The following is an 18656-nucleotide window of genomic DNA, read 5'->3' as shown; positions in this document are numbered from 1 at the left end:
GCCCTCCCAGTTTATTCGCTTGCAAATCACTGTTCCCAAAGAGGTCTTCACTTCCCCAACCCCAACCTGGAGCCCTGCAGCGCCATCAGCTGTAATATCTTCCTATTTGAGGGACGTCTCTTATTAATCAAAAAACGCGGAATGGAAACCAATCAGATAGAGAGTTCCTTTGGCTTCAGCTTTCTGCCTGTCTGAGTTAAAAGTGATGCTGAAGAGAGAGGCACACTGAGATGCGTGAAGATTCAGCTGTGAAGATACTATAAAAAGAGAAGAGAAGGAATGAGACAGAAGCAGAAACAGAATTATCGGTGCTGAGCACGGCTAGACTCAGTCCCGTTACTAAACAAGGTATGCGTTATTTACTTTGCTTGATAATATAAGCTATTCAGTTTTTGCTTTCTTATAAGCAAATAGTACAAATATTGCTTTTCTCTCAGTTGCTGCATTCTCTCTCTCTCTCTCTCTCTCTCTCTCTCTCTCTCTCTCTAACACTTGGAAGCAGGTAAGAATATATTTTGTAGTGTTTGAATAAGACATGTAAATGCTTAGTGATGAAACATGTATTATTTGCTTATTATACTTTTAGAAAATCTGATATCTATCCAAGCTCCTTTTATAGTCCTCAAATGTGCATATAGAATATTATCCTAAAAATAAAAGTAAACTTCAAATTGCATTAGTGGCCTGGAATTCCTCCCATCTTAGTGTGTTAATGGATATTCTTAGTATATTAATTGGAAATGGACTTCCAGTGGTCTCATAACTTTTGTTTAAATAATTTGATTCAGAATTTTCAAACATAAAGGTATCTTGATTCATAATTTAATAACAAGTGACTTTCTTATTTTCAATATTAAAAATGAAATGATATATAAATAGTAATAATGGATCATATTTAGATGGATATCGGATGTCAGGATTAAGGTGAGCATTTTACATGATAAAGGAGACTTCTTCAGATATTTGTGGTCCTGATCTGTGTCAACATTCTAAATTATGCCTCTTGGCTATACCTGGCAAATATATCTAAATATAATGAGGACATGATGAAAATCAAAGGAAAGGGAATGTGTCAAAAACAAAATAGTCATTTTTATATTTGGACTGATTGAAAATGCATTGATTTGATGGAGTATTGTTTTATTTTCCCCATTGCACCCTAATATAACCAACTCACATTGATTACGTTTGCAAGTTCACTAATTTTAAAAAAAAAGCTTTATGAATTTTACCTGTTAGATTCTCAAAATTCAATAATATTTATAGTTAGATACTGCTAACAGAGTACAGTTATGAGAAAATGTTTAAATATCAAAGGTGCAAGAAAAGGAAAGTTAGAGTTATCTAACTAGAAGATAAGTTCAAATTTATCTGTGTGGTCACATTTTTGTAAGCATGTAATACAATGTGAGGAGAAATCAGTGATGTTTTCTGGAGACTTGTTGTCACTTATTATGTTATGCTGTAGATATATGAGACTTGTGATTTTCTTTCACAAGTCTCCAGAATGCTATACATCAAAAAGAATTAGTGATTTTGTGACATCAAAAACAGTGGTAACTTTGTAAGATAGGAAGAAATACTCAATTGGTTGTCTTTGGTTTTATCTATGAAATTAGAAGTTCACCCATTTTCAATATTCTTAATATGATTAAAAAAATAACATCCTGCATTCAGCAAAAGATGAATCCTATTTTCAAATTTCCATACTGACTCATTGCCTAGGCAATGTTATGTCAAGTGCAGAACATGTTTGTTTACGAAACTGGTTAATACAGGTTTGAATGATTCTGTGGAAGATAGAGAAAATGAAATAGCATGCTTTTCCAGCACATAGCACCAAAGAACTTGGACATAACACAAACAGCATGGAATTGCAGTCCTGTCACCTAACATATGATGGGTTCAACTGAAGTTTTCTCAAATGAGAGAGTGCAGAAGTAACTGTAAACATTTAATAGATATATGCGTGACATGTATATTAATGTATTTTGAAAACTGAGCAAATATAAGGTAAAGTGCAGGCTACAAGTAAATCTAATTCCAGAAATAATGAGCAGGAAAATGTTTTAGGGAAAGCAAATGGTGTTATCATTTTAAAAGTAATGCACTAATTTCCGGTTACATAAATTTGGTAGTACTAATAAAGCAATAGTTACATAAGCTAATAGTATTGTGTAAGAATGAAAATATATTTCTTGCCATATTACACTATGTGGTAATTAAAGAAATGTTTGAAATGGTTTATATAATCATGTCAGCATTTTATATTTATTGCATTTTTCAAATAAAAGTGTCATACACTACCTACCTATGTGTAGCCAAATCCCAATTCAGAGTCAATCTTGAATTTATGTTTTTAAATGCTGTGTTGATAGACCTGATGAATTCTGTGTGGACCAGAAGCTCTTCTGAATGACACCTTGCATGGAGAGATTATGGTTTTGCTCTTTCCTGTAACCCCCATGCACACAAAGCTTTAGTCAATGCCGTATCTCTACCATGCTATATTCACCACGTGAGACTGTTTTTAAAAATGCCTAATTCTTCCTTACTTGTTAATAGCTACATGAGACAAATCATCCTCCCACACCATATTTCTACAGTGTAAGACTGTAGTTAACCAGAATGCTTTAGTGGATGATTAAATTATATAATACAAATTATGTGAGTGATGTGGCAATATATTTATGTGAGAAAGGATAAATCTTGGTGACAGAGAATTTGAAGAATGCATGAGAATGTGTGGCAAATAAACATTGACTAATTTATTTTCAATGGAAGGCAACAGATTAGATGGATCATTATTTAACATTAATACAAACACAGATGCTTCAATGTAACTGATCATTGATTTGCTCTCTTCTTTAAAATTAATTTGGATCACTGATATATACATTTGATTATAATGTCTAATTAATCTCACATTTGTAAAGGAAAGTGTGAAACTTTTTAAAATGTTTGATATAACATTTTAAACATGTATACTTCTGAATTTAAAGATATATGTATTTATATACATATAGTAAACCAATGGCAGTATTAAATGCAGAGTAGGTTTGACTTATGGAAATGTATTAGTTATGAAAGCTATAGTTAGGTTCTTGGGTTTTTACTTCCTAAATAATCTACTGAAAATTAAGTTTTCTGAAGGAAGAAGGAAGCATACTAAATATCACCAAAGCCCATGGGTTTAATGTTAACTTTGCTTGATTTCACAAGATGCTATATTTGTAAATATGATCATTTTACTGTAAGACCTAAGACCTGTTTCCCATAATACAGCAATTCTTTCTTTGTATCTTACATATTTGTTTTAAAAAATGAATTGTTTCTTTAAATATATCCCAAGTTAATTGTCTTAACACCCATGTTGTTATCTTATTTAGGTGTTTAAATAAAATTCTAGAATATTAGAAAAGGGATTTTAAGTACCTTCAACTCTGATTTTACACGTGAAAAACTGAGCATTAGAAGGACAGGGTTGTATAGACAAAGTTCTTCAATCAGAGATGAATAATGGGCAACCTTATGTGATAAACATCTCACATTGTCTTAAAAAGTAGATTAGGAAGACTGACAAGTACTTAGGTAGGTAAGTAGATTGTTAGGTAGATAGCAATAACTTCCGTATTGTTTTAAGTGCCCTGTAGAAGTTCTGTTTCTTATGAGATGCTTCAATTTCTCTGCCTAAAACCACCATTGTCTTCAATATTAAAATATGGTAAGGAGTGCAGAGTGTGGAGAGTGTCCTTACAGCACTTTTATACATTTTTGTTTCAATCCTAACGTGTTATTTACTTATCCCTAAATTTAGCACTCGTAAGAGATGGTCTTAGAGCCACATTAGAAATGCAAAGTGCTGGATAAAAGCAGTCCCTGGAGCCTAACCAGGAGATTTTATATTAGCACTACCAGGAAACACCTCCCAAACATAAAAGGCTTGATAATGCCTTTTACTGGCTGTGAAGGGAAAATGGAAATATCATGAGGTGTTGTTGTCAGTAATGTGTGTTTTATTTATTTTATTTTTAGGATGAAACAGGGGGGAAATGAGAAGAGCTAAATATTTCTTTAAAATTATGTTGGATGTTTTTACTTTATTTATTTATTTTTTTCTTTTGCTATTTCTTGAGTTTGGTGAATTATGAGTTAGTTACAGGAGGAATGACTATGCTCATGTCCGTAATTTCTCTTCAGAACAACATGACTCTGGGTCTTTCTAGTTATAAAACATCAGAACATACAATTATTTCTCATGTATGGTTTAAAATATCTGTCCCTCACATCTAGTTTTAGGGAATTGCTCTACAGTTCTGAAGAACAAGTTTGATTTCATCTTTTTTTTTTATTGCAAAAATTTATTCCAAGTTATAAAGGAAATATTGGGAACTAATAGTTATTTTTAATTTGAGTTTAAAGATTTAATATATCCCAAGGTACACTGGAAGAAGCAGATATCTCTGATGGAAGTGTTATTGGATTGTGCTGCATTTTCCACACTTCATATATTAATAGAATATCCAACGGATAATAGACCTTTCCATCATATTTAGTGAAACAGGATCTTGGGGAATCATACAAAACATCAAATTATACCTACAAGAAATCATTCTGACAAGGGACACAACAAACAAAACATAAAATATGGATAGATGAGGCAAATGGGTACCCATAATTCTCTTCCTGGGTCAAAAGACATGACAAAAATACATACTTTTGTGATAAAACTGGGACATCAGTCCCAAAATTTCTCAAAGGGAAATTTCTCTCCTTCTTTATCATGTATTTTTTTTCCACCAAAGCAGGTTAAATTAACAATTTTATATAAGTACCTGAATTTTTTTTCAAAATATTCATATCTATGTGAACATTTCACAATACAAAGAATTTAGAAGAAATTTAAATAATTTCCCATGTAATACTAATAAAACTACAGATTAAACATTCAAGAAAATTTCTAATTCAAATTACGGAATATCATCTCTATATGTCTATCTTCGTGTTTTTCTATATAGTAACATATATGTATCTCCATTTAAATTTCTATGTATCTGAATTCAGTACTACATGTGTATGTATGGACAGATCCAAAATATTTCCAGAAAATAGAAAGAGATAACAAATTCAATTATTTAAAAATGTAAATTATTTACAGCCTTAGTTATTATTATGCTGTAACTAGGCACTAAAAACCTTTTTTTTTTTTTTTTTTGGTCAATTGTAGATAATGTCATGAACAAACTTTTTTAAGTTAAACTCAATTATAATCCATTTTTTATAGTTGACTCAGATAATTATTTGAATTGGGTAGACTGATTTTTAAAAACTATCCAGAAAAAAATTGTGTTCACAATTTTGAAGTTCTCATAAAAAATATATATCTTTACCCACACATCTGGTGAGTGAGGAAAATATCATGGAAAGTAAAAATTATAAAGTTCTCCCAAGCCAGATTTAAATAAATATTAGATTTTAGATTTTTATCAGAAAATAAAATCCTTATAAATTTACTTTTGTCAGAAATCTCAAGTTTTTTATTTGACCACTTTTGTTGAGGAACAGCTCAATAGGCACTTGATATATTTTGCATTAGTTAGTAAATTAGCAATTTACTCAACTAAAAATTTGTTTTGCATTTAAGTCTTCATACTGATTTTTAATATCATTGTATTATAATTAATAAGAGTACACAAGAATTATTAACACCATCAAGGATAAATGCTTTCATTAAAGCTATTCCTTCTAGGTTAATTTCATAACTTATTTGTACATTATAATGAAACTAAACATGATATATTGAACAGAGTTTGAAAGAAGAGTAACTATTTGAAAAGAAATAGAAACTGTGATATTTTAACTGAGTCTTCACTTTATTCCTTATATCTTAACTAAGGCACATTTAACAAGATTCAGATTTGTATTTCTGACAATAAATAATGTTTAAAGAATTAAATAATTAGTCTACTATTATAATAATATGTATGCTTGTGTATAAATATGATATTCATCTGACTTTTATGTTTTATTTAGAATTCAGCTCCTTGATTCAATTATTTGCAATGAAGAATATTATTATACCTGCAAATATACATAGTTTTCTTTGTAATGAAAATTAACTTTGGCTAGTTTAAATTAGAAAATTCTATAAAATATAAAGCATGAATTCTAGTAATTAAAATTTATTTTGATATCTTACTGTTATTTTAGTACGTTAAAATGAAAAGTTTTTCTATATTATTTACATCTATATCTTATCTTCCTAACTCTAAACAGCAGACATCTAAATACATATGATGTGTCATACATCTTCCTATGAGTTCACTATTTTGGATCTGTGGCCTGTGTTAACCTCAATTTTCAATAGCTAAATATGTAAGAGAAAGATATTTAAATGGAAAGAGAGATTTGAACTTTGGAAATGTTTTGAGATACTAATTAGTTAAAAGAATCGTTCTGGTAATTTTTGTAAATAAATATATTTCAGTAAGAGGCTCTGAGATTATGTTTAAACTGAAATGTAACTATTGAAACCCACAGAGACCAAATGATAGAATCGGGGGAGACAAGTGGTAAGATTCCATAGCAGACTCAGGAGCAGAGTCATGCAACAGTTCACGTTTAATAAAGACACCGTCACAGAGATTTTACTTCTCCCCTGACCTAAGCTGCATTCGGGTTTGCTGCTTGACAGATGAAGCTCTGGCTCTGGGATCTCAAAATGCTTTATTTAAACATGGGTCCAGAGATTGTTCTTTTATGCCTGAGACTAAACTATGTTTATGGAAGTCTTACATTGAAATTGAGCTTTAAACATATTCTGGGATAAACAAAATGTTATTTCAAAGTGAAAATGTCACCTACATATATTTTGCATTATGTTTCAATGACCTTAATTATAAATTGCACTTTTCCAAATTTGCAAGAAATGTAGACAATTGATATGGGAAACAGCTGAGAAAATTCTACACTAGAATGAAATTCCTCTCCAGATTATAGTTTTGGGGAAAGATAACTGCTTATGAAAAATATTTTGTTCTTTAAAATATGTATTTCAAAGCAAATTTTTAAAAATAATTATTTCATAATTATAAAAATACATATATATTCATAGACTACCTTGACTTTCTCTAAATCTGAAATGTTTTCCAAACCATTAGTTAATATATATTTATTAAATTTTCACTTATACATCATTTATCCAAATATAATTAATCATTTTTTCTTTATTAGTATTAGACTTCTCTCAATAAGAACTCATGTGAAAGGTTATTTTTATATCATTGTGAGAAAAAAATTATTAATAATCAACTTATTAAATGTGAATTTTGAACCGATTTTAACATAGGATAGAAAACAGAGATTTAAGATCACAAGTCTTTTTTATTTAGCATTTGATTGAACATGTTCTCAGTGACATATACCCTAATATGATGATGTATCAACTGATATACTAATAAATACATATTTATATCCAGTGCATATGTATATATAATGAATTATTGAGTTACTATTTACAAATACGTCAAGGTGTTGGGAGTTGAACCCAGGACCTCACCCATGCTAGCCAGGCACATGCTCTGCCACCAGGCTGAACAACAGTAATGTGCTATGTTTTGAAACTGTTACCTTTATTTTCTCCTTTAAAAATGATTGTAATCTATGAAGAAAGATCTCCACATCCTTCTTTCATTCTTTCTCTTGAGCTAGAATTCTAAATCATTTTGTGGCTAAGGTAGACTTTAATTGTGTATTTTAATTGTACATTGCCTATTGTTTCCCACAAACTGACCACAGGTCTACGGTGGTTCACAGAGAGCAGACACGATCTTCTCCTGCAGTGAACTGAGGTGCTGCATTTCTGCTGTGACTTGGACTCCTTGTGCTTTCCTACCTCACCACAGCCCTATGGTGGCCACCCCTCTGTCTCCACCCTACCACTTTTCTTCCTTCCCTCCTTATTCTTCCCCTCTCCACTTCTCCTTCACTCTGAAGACAGAATATATTTAACTGCAAGTGTCTATCCTTTGTAACTTGGCTTTCATTCTGGGAGATGATTCAGTGTGTAACAGAAAGTGCCTTTTGCAACAAGAAAAACTCCTCAGATGCCAGGATTGGAGAAAAATTTGTCAATATAGTTCAAGATCAATTTTAGAAACTCCTCTCCTCTGCTGTACCTCTCCATACTTTCACTTTCTAATTCGCTGGAAATGGGCCTTTTAGGGAGTTGACAATTACCAAAGTCATATTTCTTTTTCCTTTTCCATTGTTTTTATTGTTGCATTGTGGTTGTACACAACATCAGGATTTATTGTTGCATATTTATATGTGCACATAATGTAAGAATATAATTTTGTTAATATTCTCCAGTATTTCCCCTTTCCCTCCCCTCCTCCCTCCTCTCTCTCTCTCTCTCTCTCTGACTTCTTTCTTCTATTCTATTGATTTTTCAATTTTCGTGAGATACCCATCCCTCTCCATTTTATTCCCCCTTTTTCCCTAGTTTCCACATATGAGAGAAAGTCGTATTATTTGAAGAGATATAGCAAATCAAACAGAAGGATTTCATGAATAAGAGATTGATTAGTCCAGCATTATAGTTCACCAGCATATAGCTACTTGAGGATTTTCGAGACTTGTTCATAAAAAAAAAAAAAAAAATGTGTATTGAAAAGTTAAGGATTACCCTGTGCACTCAGTACTCTTACAAGAGGTGGGTGGGAGGAGATAGTTGGCAACATATTTTTACACTAACAACTTGGCTGTAGGAGCCCCATACCAGATACATTCAATTTTTCATATTAAAAAAAAATTCTCACATTCTATTTCCATGTGGTAGAACCATCAGTCTATCTTACAACTTGCAGGTGCAGTTGGAAGCAGTGCTTCCCTAGCATTACCACCAGTGTGTCATCCTCGGCGAGGGGAGGCTTGTGGAGAAGTTATTCAGAATATGTCACTGGCCCTTCATTTTCCCTTATTACAAACTCATAACAAGGAAAACAACTTTTATATTATTCATAATAATCCATTTTTCCATCTATTGACTGATTACTTTTCTTGCATTTGAATTTACTCCTTAGTGAACCACTGCATCCAAAATATGAAACTATAATATAGATTGCACCTGCTGTGCTGGGTGCCATGCTGGGAAGGTCACATTCAGATGGAGACAGCAGTTGTTTCCAAATAACTTCAGCCTTCAGACATTCCTTTTGGCCATGATGTTAAAATATCTCCTTGAAATGTCTCCTTTCTTCTCTCTCTCTCTCTCTCTCTCTCTCTCTCTTATTTTCTCCTATATAGCTTAGAATTCATCTAATGGCATTTAATGCCTTTCTAATACCATTAAATTTTTCAAATAAAATTTTGCTGAGTCTAATTTTTCTATTTATTATACACTCTAGTTACTTAAATATCAATTAGGAGCATTTTATGGATTATGCTACTTATTCTAAATTAATCCTGAATGAAGGTAAATCTCATTTTGATATTCTCCCTAAAACTTAAATTAGTAAATCTTGTATGAAACACAGAGCACACAGTAAGGAGAACTATGACTTCTTTTAAAAAACTACTTTTCAAATTAGTTCAATACAATGTTTTTATTTCTCCTTGTTGTTTCCAAATGACCTGTATAGAGGAAAAACAACTTCATGATTTGTAATCAGGTCATACAGGTTATATGTTGCTAAATTCTGAGAGAGATAACCTTTGTCATATTATACTTTGGTCTTTCACTATCTATTCCTTGGTCCACTTTTTTTTTGTTATTCAGAACCTCAATAACTTCTTGGGTATGTGTGTAAGTCTGCATGTGTATTGTGTGTGTGCAGTACTGGTAATTAAACTCAGGGGCACTCTACCACTAAGACATATCCCCAGTTCTTTTTTTTTTTTTATTTTGAGACAGGGTCTTGCTAAATTGCTGAGGCTGGTCTCAAACATTTTCCTCCTATCTCAGCCTCCTAAATTCCTGGAATTACAGGCTTTGGCTACATTGTCTAACTCCTTGTTATATTATTTGAACAACCTGTTAATTGTTTACTTGGTCAACAATTTTTTTAACTACTGATACATACTTTATTGTGTAATTTTGTAAATTAGGGATGGGTCCAAGCAATTTTTCTCTCCTACACTTACCAATCCCACATCCTATCCACAAATACATCAGTACCCCTCGGCCTGGAATTCAAGATTTGAGCAATTTGTTTTATCCTATATTTACATTTTTTTCCTGCTATTTGTGAGTCTTAAAAAATGATGTCTCAGTTTATATCTATATGCTGGCACACAGATATATACTCAAAAGACCAAATTTTGTCAAGAAATATTTTAAGAGCTGAACAATATCCATCTGCAAATTCAAAATTGCTCTTGTCAAAATCTAGTAAAAATAATTCCAGTCAAAACAGATATTATGCTTTATAGGAAGGAAAAAAAAAACCTTTTCCTTCCTTGTCTCATGCTCTTTTTTTAATATTATTCTATTATTCGAGTATTATTTTCTTCCACCATTCCACTGTAACAGTGACTGCCAGTTATTAGACAGTACATTAGTGCCTATCGATATATTCTAAATTCAGGAAGTAGATCCTAACATCTTATTTTTACCAAAGAATACCGGAAAACTTGGTCACAAAGTATCTGAGAACCATTGCTTTAAAATGTAGGTCTTGAATGGTCAGAATTGGTTGGAGAGCTTTGAAAAATATAGTGTTTATGATTTAATATAAGTTACTTGGAAGAAAGTCCATGGAATTCATACTCAAAAAAGGTCTGAATTACTTACCAGTCCACATATCAAAATTTTCTTTTAGCTTACGAACACAACATTATTGGAATATAAACCAAAGTACACAAGATTTATGATATGAATAGACCCATGATCTCTTTCAAATTCCCACAGTTACTTATTATATCTTTATTTTTTTATTTTTATTTTTATTTTTTGGTACTGGGGATTGAACTCAGTGGCACCCAACCACTGAGTCACATCCCTGCCCTGTTTTGTATTTATTTAGAAACAGGGTATCCCTGAGTTGCTTATCTCCTAGCTGTTGCTGCGGTTGGCTTTGAACTCACAATCCTTTTACCTCAGCGGCCCAAGTCACTGGGACTACAGGCATGAATCAATGCGTGGCACTTACTGGGTTTTGTTTGTAGGTTATGTTCACTTCTGGGTGCAAATGGTCTCAAATACCATGCAATAAAACAGAAGTTTAGATAAGCAGTATTTTGTGGTTAGAACAGATAGCATCCTGCGATCCAATATCTTACTTGTAAAACCCATTTTCTTATATGCCTCAGGTGTGAATTCTAGAAAATAATTTTAATGTCTTCAAGTCACAGAGCTTCCTTAGCAAAATGAAGATAGTAGTGTCTATAATTTAGGGCAAGATGAAAAAATACAAAATGGATTCTACCATTATTATTATTGTAAGAATGTGTTCCTCAGGTTCATGATATCTGAACCTGTCCATGCAAAGCATATTGGAATCCTCCATTTGAATAAGGTGAAGTGAGACTTTGCTTAATTTAATGAATAAATTCATTGTTCTTGAAAGTAGGAGAATTGAAATTAGGAGAGTTTAGAAGTAAGATTTTATATTAGGAATATAAATATTCTTACATGATATGGTTCCTGAAGTTTATGTAGCATAGAATGAAAGTATTCAAATTCTGAATAATTTTGTGCTACAAGTTTATACCAGCTTGAAATTAATGTAGAATATTTACTGTCACAGATAAAATATCACCAAGTTTATTGCTTAAAGTTTAAATGGGCATATTATTCGCAGATCTTAGAGATATGAATGAATTATATAAGTCGTTTAGATCAATGGTAATAAAATTTCATAGCATTCATATCATCACATATTTTAATGCCAGATATTTAACTTTCCTTTTCTATCATTTTTATTATTTCCTCCTTTTATTCTTTGAGTTATATTAATAATGACTGTAAAGTAAATGACATTCTTGACCTTAAAGTGAATACTGCATATAAAGATGTTTTATATGTGTAAGAATTTCACAGTGCTTCGAACAAAAATGGTAATAATGCATATGTGTGAGAAACATTTACTAAATGTTACTTAAGTGTTATATTTGTGGTTACTATTAATAATTTAATAGTTACCTCTGTGCTCTATAAAATAGCTTTTGTTATTTATAAAATATATAAAATCTTAAATTATACTATTGAATATATTAGCCCTATAATCACATATTAGTTACAAATAATTTATTCAACCTTCACTATGGATAAAATATTTTTCTGGATGTTGAATTTATAACAATAAATTTTATACAAGGAGTTTTTAAGGTATCCCAAGGTATATTACAGACAAGTTATACAAAAAATAAATAAGACAATCATAGGTGTTAATGGCTTGTGGCAATAGATGGAGTGATGGAGAGTTACTGTAGGATATGATGGAACTTCATGATGGTGCTAGAGGAGTTTGCTTTGAGAAGGTGACATTTGAATTGAGTTTGAATGGAGAGGGGACAAGAATGAGGAATAGCATTTTAGGTGGAAAAATGGTAGATATAAGGGTATAAATGTGTTAACATAATTTGCTTATTTTATAAATAGTTTTATTTAATTTCATCACAATATTATGTATCATTTGGTAAAAATTTTTGTTTTGGTGAACTTTTTCATTGATGAGAACAAATCACCCAAAAAGAACAAATTAGAGGGGAAAATGTTTATTTGGGCTCACAGTTTCAAAGGACTCGGTCCATAGATGGTCAGTTTTTTAAGCTCTTGAAGGAACTAGCTAGAAATTCTTTAATGATAATCCACAGTACATATTGCGAGATCTCTACCACTTGTGCAGAGTAAACAACTATAATGACACTGTTCTTTCTACAAATAACATGGAGCTAAACGTGTTTTTCCTCATACTTGATAAGTACTATATTTTGACTAAAATGTTATAAAATGAAAATAAGACCTAATTTGGATTTTTAAAGACTGTATAATCAAAGTTTAATAGATTTTTTCTGAGAGGAAATTCAATGTTATGTTTCGGTTGAATTGTGTCTTTCTAAGTTATTCCTTAAGAAAGTTCATAATTGCTAAGTTGTCAGAATGATTCATATGCCTTTTTGAAAATAGTAGGGTATTTATGACTTTGGTTTGAAGCTATACCTCTTCTTTCTATACCTCTAACTTTCTATTTCTCTTTTCCCAACCCACATTCTTTCATCCTTGTGTTGAACTACAGAGTAGGCAACAACTTAAGTTTACTTAAATATTGACTATAATGGGTAAGAGTTCAGGTTCTGAGTCAGAAATGTTAGCTCTATTTCTTTTTTCCTCTGTGGTTTCAACATATTTGATCTTCCTCAATCTCAGTAGAAATGTAGATAATTCTAATTCTCAGGGTTAGCAATGACTGTGGTAAAGCATGTATCAAATTATTTATAATAAGTATTAGTCTTTATTGTTATCTTGACAGTGCACTCAAACTTAGTATCAAATTCTAGTTTTGGAGAATTTTATTATTGTATATGAGAAAAGTAGTAACAATATTCTGTGTGTTTCAATTTTTCTTACCAAACTTTTAAAAGAATGTAGAAAATGAAAATTAATTCTGTCTCCATATATATGATGAAAAAGATGCTTTGAGCTCCAGGTACTATTTTATTTGGTTAATGGATATACTTTTGCAAAAGAAGCAGATACCATATTTTTCTTTTATTTTATGTAATAATTTACATTTGTGGGATGCAGTGTCAATATATTGCCCAGGTTCCTTTCAGATTCCTGGACTTAAGTGATCTCTGACTCAGTATCCCAAGTAGCCAGGATTATAGTCATGTGCCACCATGCACAGTGTACATACTGACGTTTAAAAATGCCATATTCTCAACCATGAATACAGAGTGTGAGTAACCAGAAAAATATTTGAAAAACTGATGAAATGTTAAAAAGGATATAAGCAACCACACTTTCAAAATGCACAGAGCAAAAATAATCTCCACCAAGTATCAGACTGTAGAAAATATATTTGTAAAGGTATGAAAAGTATGTGTTTTGGAAGATTTTTATCCAGTTTTCAGCATTAATGAAAATAAGTTGGAGTGATAATGGTTGCTGGTGTAATATGCTATTTTTAAATTAAAAAAGGTAATCATGCAAAATGTGATCACTTTGTTGAAAGAACAAAAATTAAATTGAGAAAAGAATAATTCTATAAAGTCAGGGATTATTACAACAAAACAAACTGACATTTTATGTAATTAATTTTAAAGGTAAGGATATTAAGATTCAAAAAATTACTGAAGGTGATCATGAAGCAGAAAAAACAGGGGTGGTATTGAAGGTCATGTGATGAAGAATGCCTCACTGATATGAATCTTTATATTCTTATAAAATCATTTTTGAATGGTCACTGCAGGTTGGCTAGATATCCAATGCACTATCCATTGTGCCACAGAGTCAGTTACCAACAAAATCGTTTTTGATTCAGGACCATCTCCATGTAAAATACAGCATTATATTAATTATGAAAAACCCAAATTAAAACATAACTGCTTCTCATTACCCATTTGGTTAGGCTTGGCCTTCTCCATAAACCTTACTGTAAGAACAGGATGGATCTGAACCTCCCACACATTAAAAAAAAAAAAAAAAATTAATTTATGCAGAGCATCTATCTTAGGACACTTAAAATGGGGTTAACTAATTGGTTCCCAGAGTGTACACGGTGGGATTATACTCTGCTGTGATATCGTAAAGACAGCAATGGGGGGGAGTAAAAAGACTTAATTTCTGTATTTTGAAAATGATGAAGAGAAGCTAGAAAATATATGAGGGATCCTTCAGTTTCAAATCATTTCAGTGTTTGCAAATGTTATTTTCAACTTTTAGCCATTTCTCTAACAAACTCCCTGTTATGGTTTAGATATGAAGTACCCCCCAAAAGTTCCTGTATGAAACAATGCAAGAAAGTTTAGAAGTATAATGAGGAGTATGAGAGCCTTATCTTTTCAGTGCACTGATATTCTGATAGGGTTTAACTGGGTGGTAACTCTTGGCAGCTAGGGTGTGCCTGGAGGAGGTAGGTTCCTGGAGGCCTGCCTGTCTTTGGGATGTATATTTTCTCTTTGTTCAGTGGAGCTCTCCCCAGTCACTTTCTACACTCTTCTCCTATGATATTCTGCCTCACCTTGAGCCCTAAGGAGTGAGCTAGTTACTGTGGACTGAGACCTCTGAAACCATAAGCTCCCAAATCAACCTTTTCTCCTGCAATTGTTCTTGTCAAGTCTTTCGGTCACAGCAGTGAAAAGTTGATTAAAACTTTTCTATCTTACAGGAAAACATAAAAAAATAGAAACAACTGAAATACTTGGAAATATCTGAAAAACTGCACTTCTTGCCCTCAGTTCTGCCCCCACAAAGGTCCTAAGATGTAGATTGTTCTCTGTGATTCTATTTATACAATATCCATTGAATCTCTTCTACTGGCTTCTACATCTCTCCACATTGATATCAGGATTTCTTTGTATAAATAGCATATGACTTGAAATTTCATTATTGTCACACATATTCAGATATTTATTCATTTACTCTTGTTGGAGCATCTCTCTGCCTCAAGCATTCTGTCAGCCCATTCACATCTATTACTACCTTGTAACAAATCCAAATATCATGCGTGAAAGGAAGATACATTTCAAGCATCTATTTTAAATCTTTTTGTGTGTGCACCAGTTACTTCAATTTGTATAATCAACTAATTAGTTTAAACTCACTATATGTGTTTCTGCAGCTATGAAATTGTGCTATATTTTACACTGTTCACACAAACTGATATTTCACTATGTCAAGGAATTGCATTTTACAGATAATTTAGTTAATACAACTGACCAATTCTTTCTAATAAAAAGTATGTAAGTCAGTTTGACTATTTTAAAGATAAATATTGGGATCATTGAAAAGTAAACAATTCTAATGTCTAATAAATCTGAACTCAATTTGCAAATGACTAGATTGTTTTAAAAGATAACTATAAGATCATTTATTATAATTTATTGTCATCTTTACATAAATCTATATTTTGGATTATTATTTCATCAGATTGTGTCTTGACAATAAGCCTCTTTTAGACTGTTTAGATAATAGAACCATCAAGCAAATTAGAAGAAATAATTATTAAACATGTTTATCAATGGTGTTCTGGGAATAATAACAAAAACTTGAGTATGGAAGAGGAACGTCCCAAATCACTAAAGAGCAATATCCTCTGTTTCATTGTGGTTTCTTGGGGAAACATAACAATAGGAGTATCTGATAGTCAATTAAACATTTGCTTTTACAGACTATTTACATGAAAATATATTATTTATAGGTAAATTATCTCTTCTTGTGATTTTCTACTGGAATGAAAGATTTCTGTTTGATGTTGGGAAGAATAAAATTAATCTATTCACTAATTAATTGTATGGTATAATATCATTTTGCTGGAAAGTACTTCCAACTTTATTCGTCTTTGGCAAAGAAAGCTTTATTTATAATGGTATCGTGCTAAAGTCTATAGGGGAAATGTTTGGCACCTGCTTTGGATATCCACACACAAAATCAGCTTATATAATCTCTTTATCATTGATTTTGCTGAACCCATATATTCCCGGGTTTTGTTTTATATAGGCATCATATTTAATATTACTGTAAAGGGAATTTATGCATATGGAAACAACCTCAATATTATTGGTCTTATTTATATAAGTGTAGAGAAAATCATGTGTTTCAAGTTCCCGGAGGCCTGTATGATTCCAGTCCTTCCTTTGTAAGACTGAATTTTATAAAGAAATTATACTTAATGAAACTTTTATAATTTGTTTTTATTTTTCTATGACTGAAAATGTTTCCATCTGGAACAATACAGAGTTTTAGAACCATAAGTTAATTACTGTCCATTAATATGTCAATAAACATAAGTGAGCATCTGACCCAGTTAAATTTGCATCTAAAACACTGTTCAATTCATATGCGAAACGGCTTGAAAAATCTTACATTCATAAAACTAAGCTACTTAGCACAATGCTTTAGCTCCCTCTTTTGGATGGCCCAGACTACAATATGAAAATAGATGGAAATGCCCTAGCATGCCCTCATTTCCACAGACATGGAATGATATTTGATGCAGTATTTATTCCATTATTAAACTCTATAAATGTCATCATTTTAATCAGTATTCAAATAGACATTAGCCAAAATTATATCTTGAAGTAGTTTCACAAGTTGAATGCTGTCATTGAACATTTTATTTTAAAGCTATGTTAAAGAATGATTTTTGATGCAAGTGTTTTACAAAATAGTGTTTGAAATGAATTAATAGATGTTAAGTTTTATAAAGACTTAGAAACATTGTATCTCCAAATAAAATATTTGAAATCAAATAACCCACAAATTAAGTAGCAATTATCCTTAAAACATTTAAACACCAAGAAAGATTTTGAAAAGTATTGACCCCCAGATGTTGCATATTTTACAAATTCTTGTTTTAAATATTTTTTACTATTTTCCTCAGTTATTTCAATAATGGCATAGACAATAATGCATCAATATATATATAATATAAACAGGAACTTTATGCAATGTATATATACATATATATATACACACACACACGTATAACAAAGTCCTAAATATATTTCTTTTCCTATAATAACATCACAACATAATTTAGTACTGACACTAAAGCAGTACAAATTCATAAAAATCTAATCATCATATTGGTTTTAAGTTTTTAATTTTTCCAGTAATTAAATTATATACATTAAATTATTTAATATCTAATATCAGTAATCATAATTTGTACTATTATACACTGTAATTGATGAGAATAGTTGCCTTCCAGAAAAAAGAAAGGTTAAACTGTTATTTTAATTAACTAAATGTATAAACGTATGGCACATTTTAATTTTTATTTACTTGCAACTGAAACTTGTTTGCCTACCCATTATTTTGGAAAAACAACTTAAAATTACTAAATGATGTTTAAATAATGATTGTCATTAGTATACTCAAAATAATGTAGTAGGCAATTGAGACAATTCAATTTCCACATTAAATTGAGACAATTGCATTTCCACAGCTAAAAATATTTAGACATATTTTGAAATGCAAATGCTATTTTCAAGTATATAAAATAAATTATAATGGAAATATCAATCACCCAATATCCAAATGAAATACAATTTTATTTCATATACTACAAAGCAGTTCACATCCTAAACCCAGTCTTCCAATTGATAGCACCTTAAAGCCAGCTTTCCAATATGATAACACCTGTTCTTGAGCATCAAATTTTATAATAATCTAGATTCCAATCATTATTTTAAGAATCTGATAATATAAAATAATTTTCAGTACTATAAGTAATAGATTAATATTAACAATATTTTCATGCAGGGAAATAATTCTCTCATTTGCTTTCACTTTCTCTTTCTTTTAAATACCATCTTATTTCAAAGGATTTATAAAATCACTATTTCCAATGAGTAAATTTAAAAATCGATTTCACTTGTGTTCGTTTGTACACTTTTTACATATTATTAATTGACTTTATTTTTCTCAGTTAGAGGTAAGTTGTTTCTCCCTTTTCATGCCAACTTTTCTGCCTAATGTGTTCTGTGGA

The 18656-nt window shown here is 31.1% G+C and overlaps 1 protein-coding gene across 2 annotated transcripts in view; it reads left to right on the top strand.

The window, feature by feature from the left end:
* The first annotated feature begins 235 nt into the window (after positions 1 to 235).
* Positions 236 to 18656, top strand: part of Cdh9 (cadherin 9) — a 158130-nt gene continuing 139709 nt past the window's right edge. For both annotated transcript variants that reach the window (XM_047556798.1, XM_047556799.1), the window contains exon 1: positions 236 to 348. The gene's annotated coding sequence lies outside the window, so the exon portion shown is untranslated. The remainder of the gene's footprint in view (positions 349 to 18656) is intronic.

The sequence above is a fragment of the Sciurus carolinensis genome, chromosome 6 (genome assembly GCF_902686445.1).
Source record: "Sciurus carolinensis chromosome 6, mSciCar1.2, whole genome shotgun sequence".
NCBI lineage: Eukaryota > Metazoa > Chordata > Mammalia > Rodentia > Sciuridae > Sciurus > Sciurus carolinensis.
This window is presented reverse-complemented; position numbering and strand designations above follow the sequence as displayed.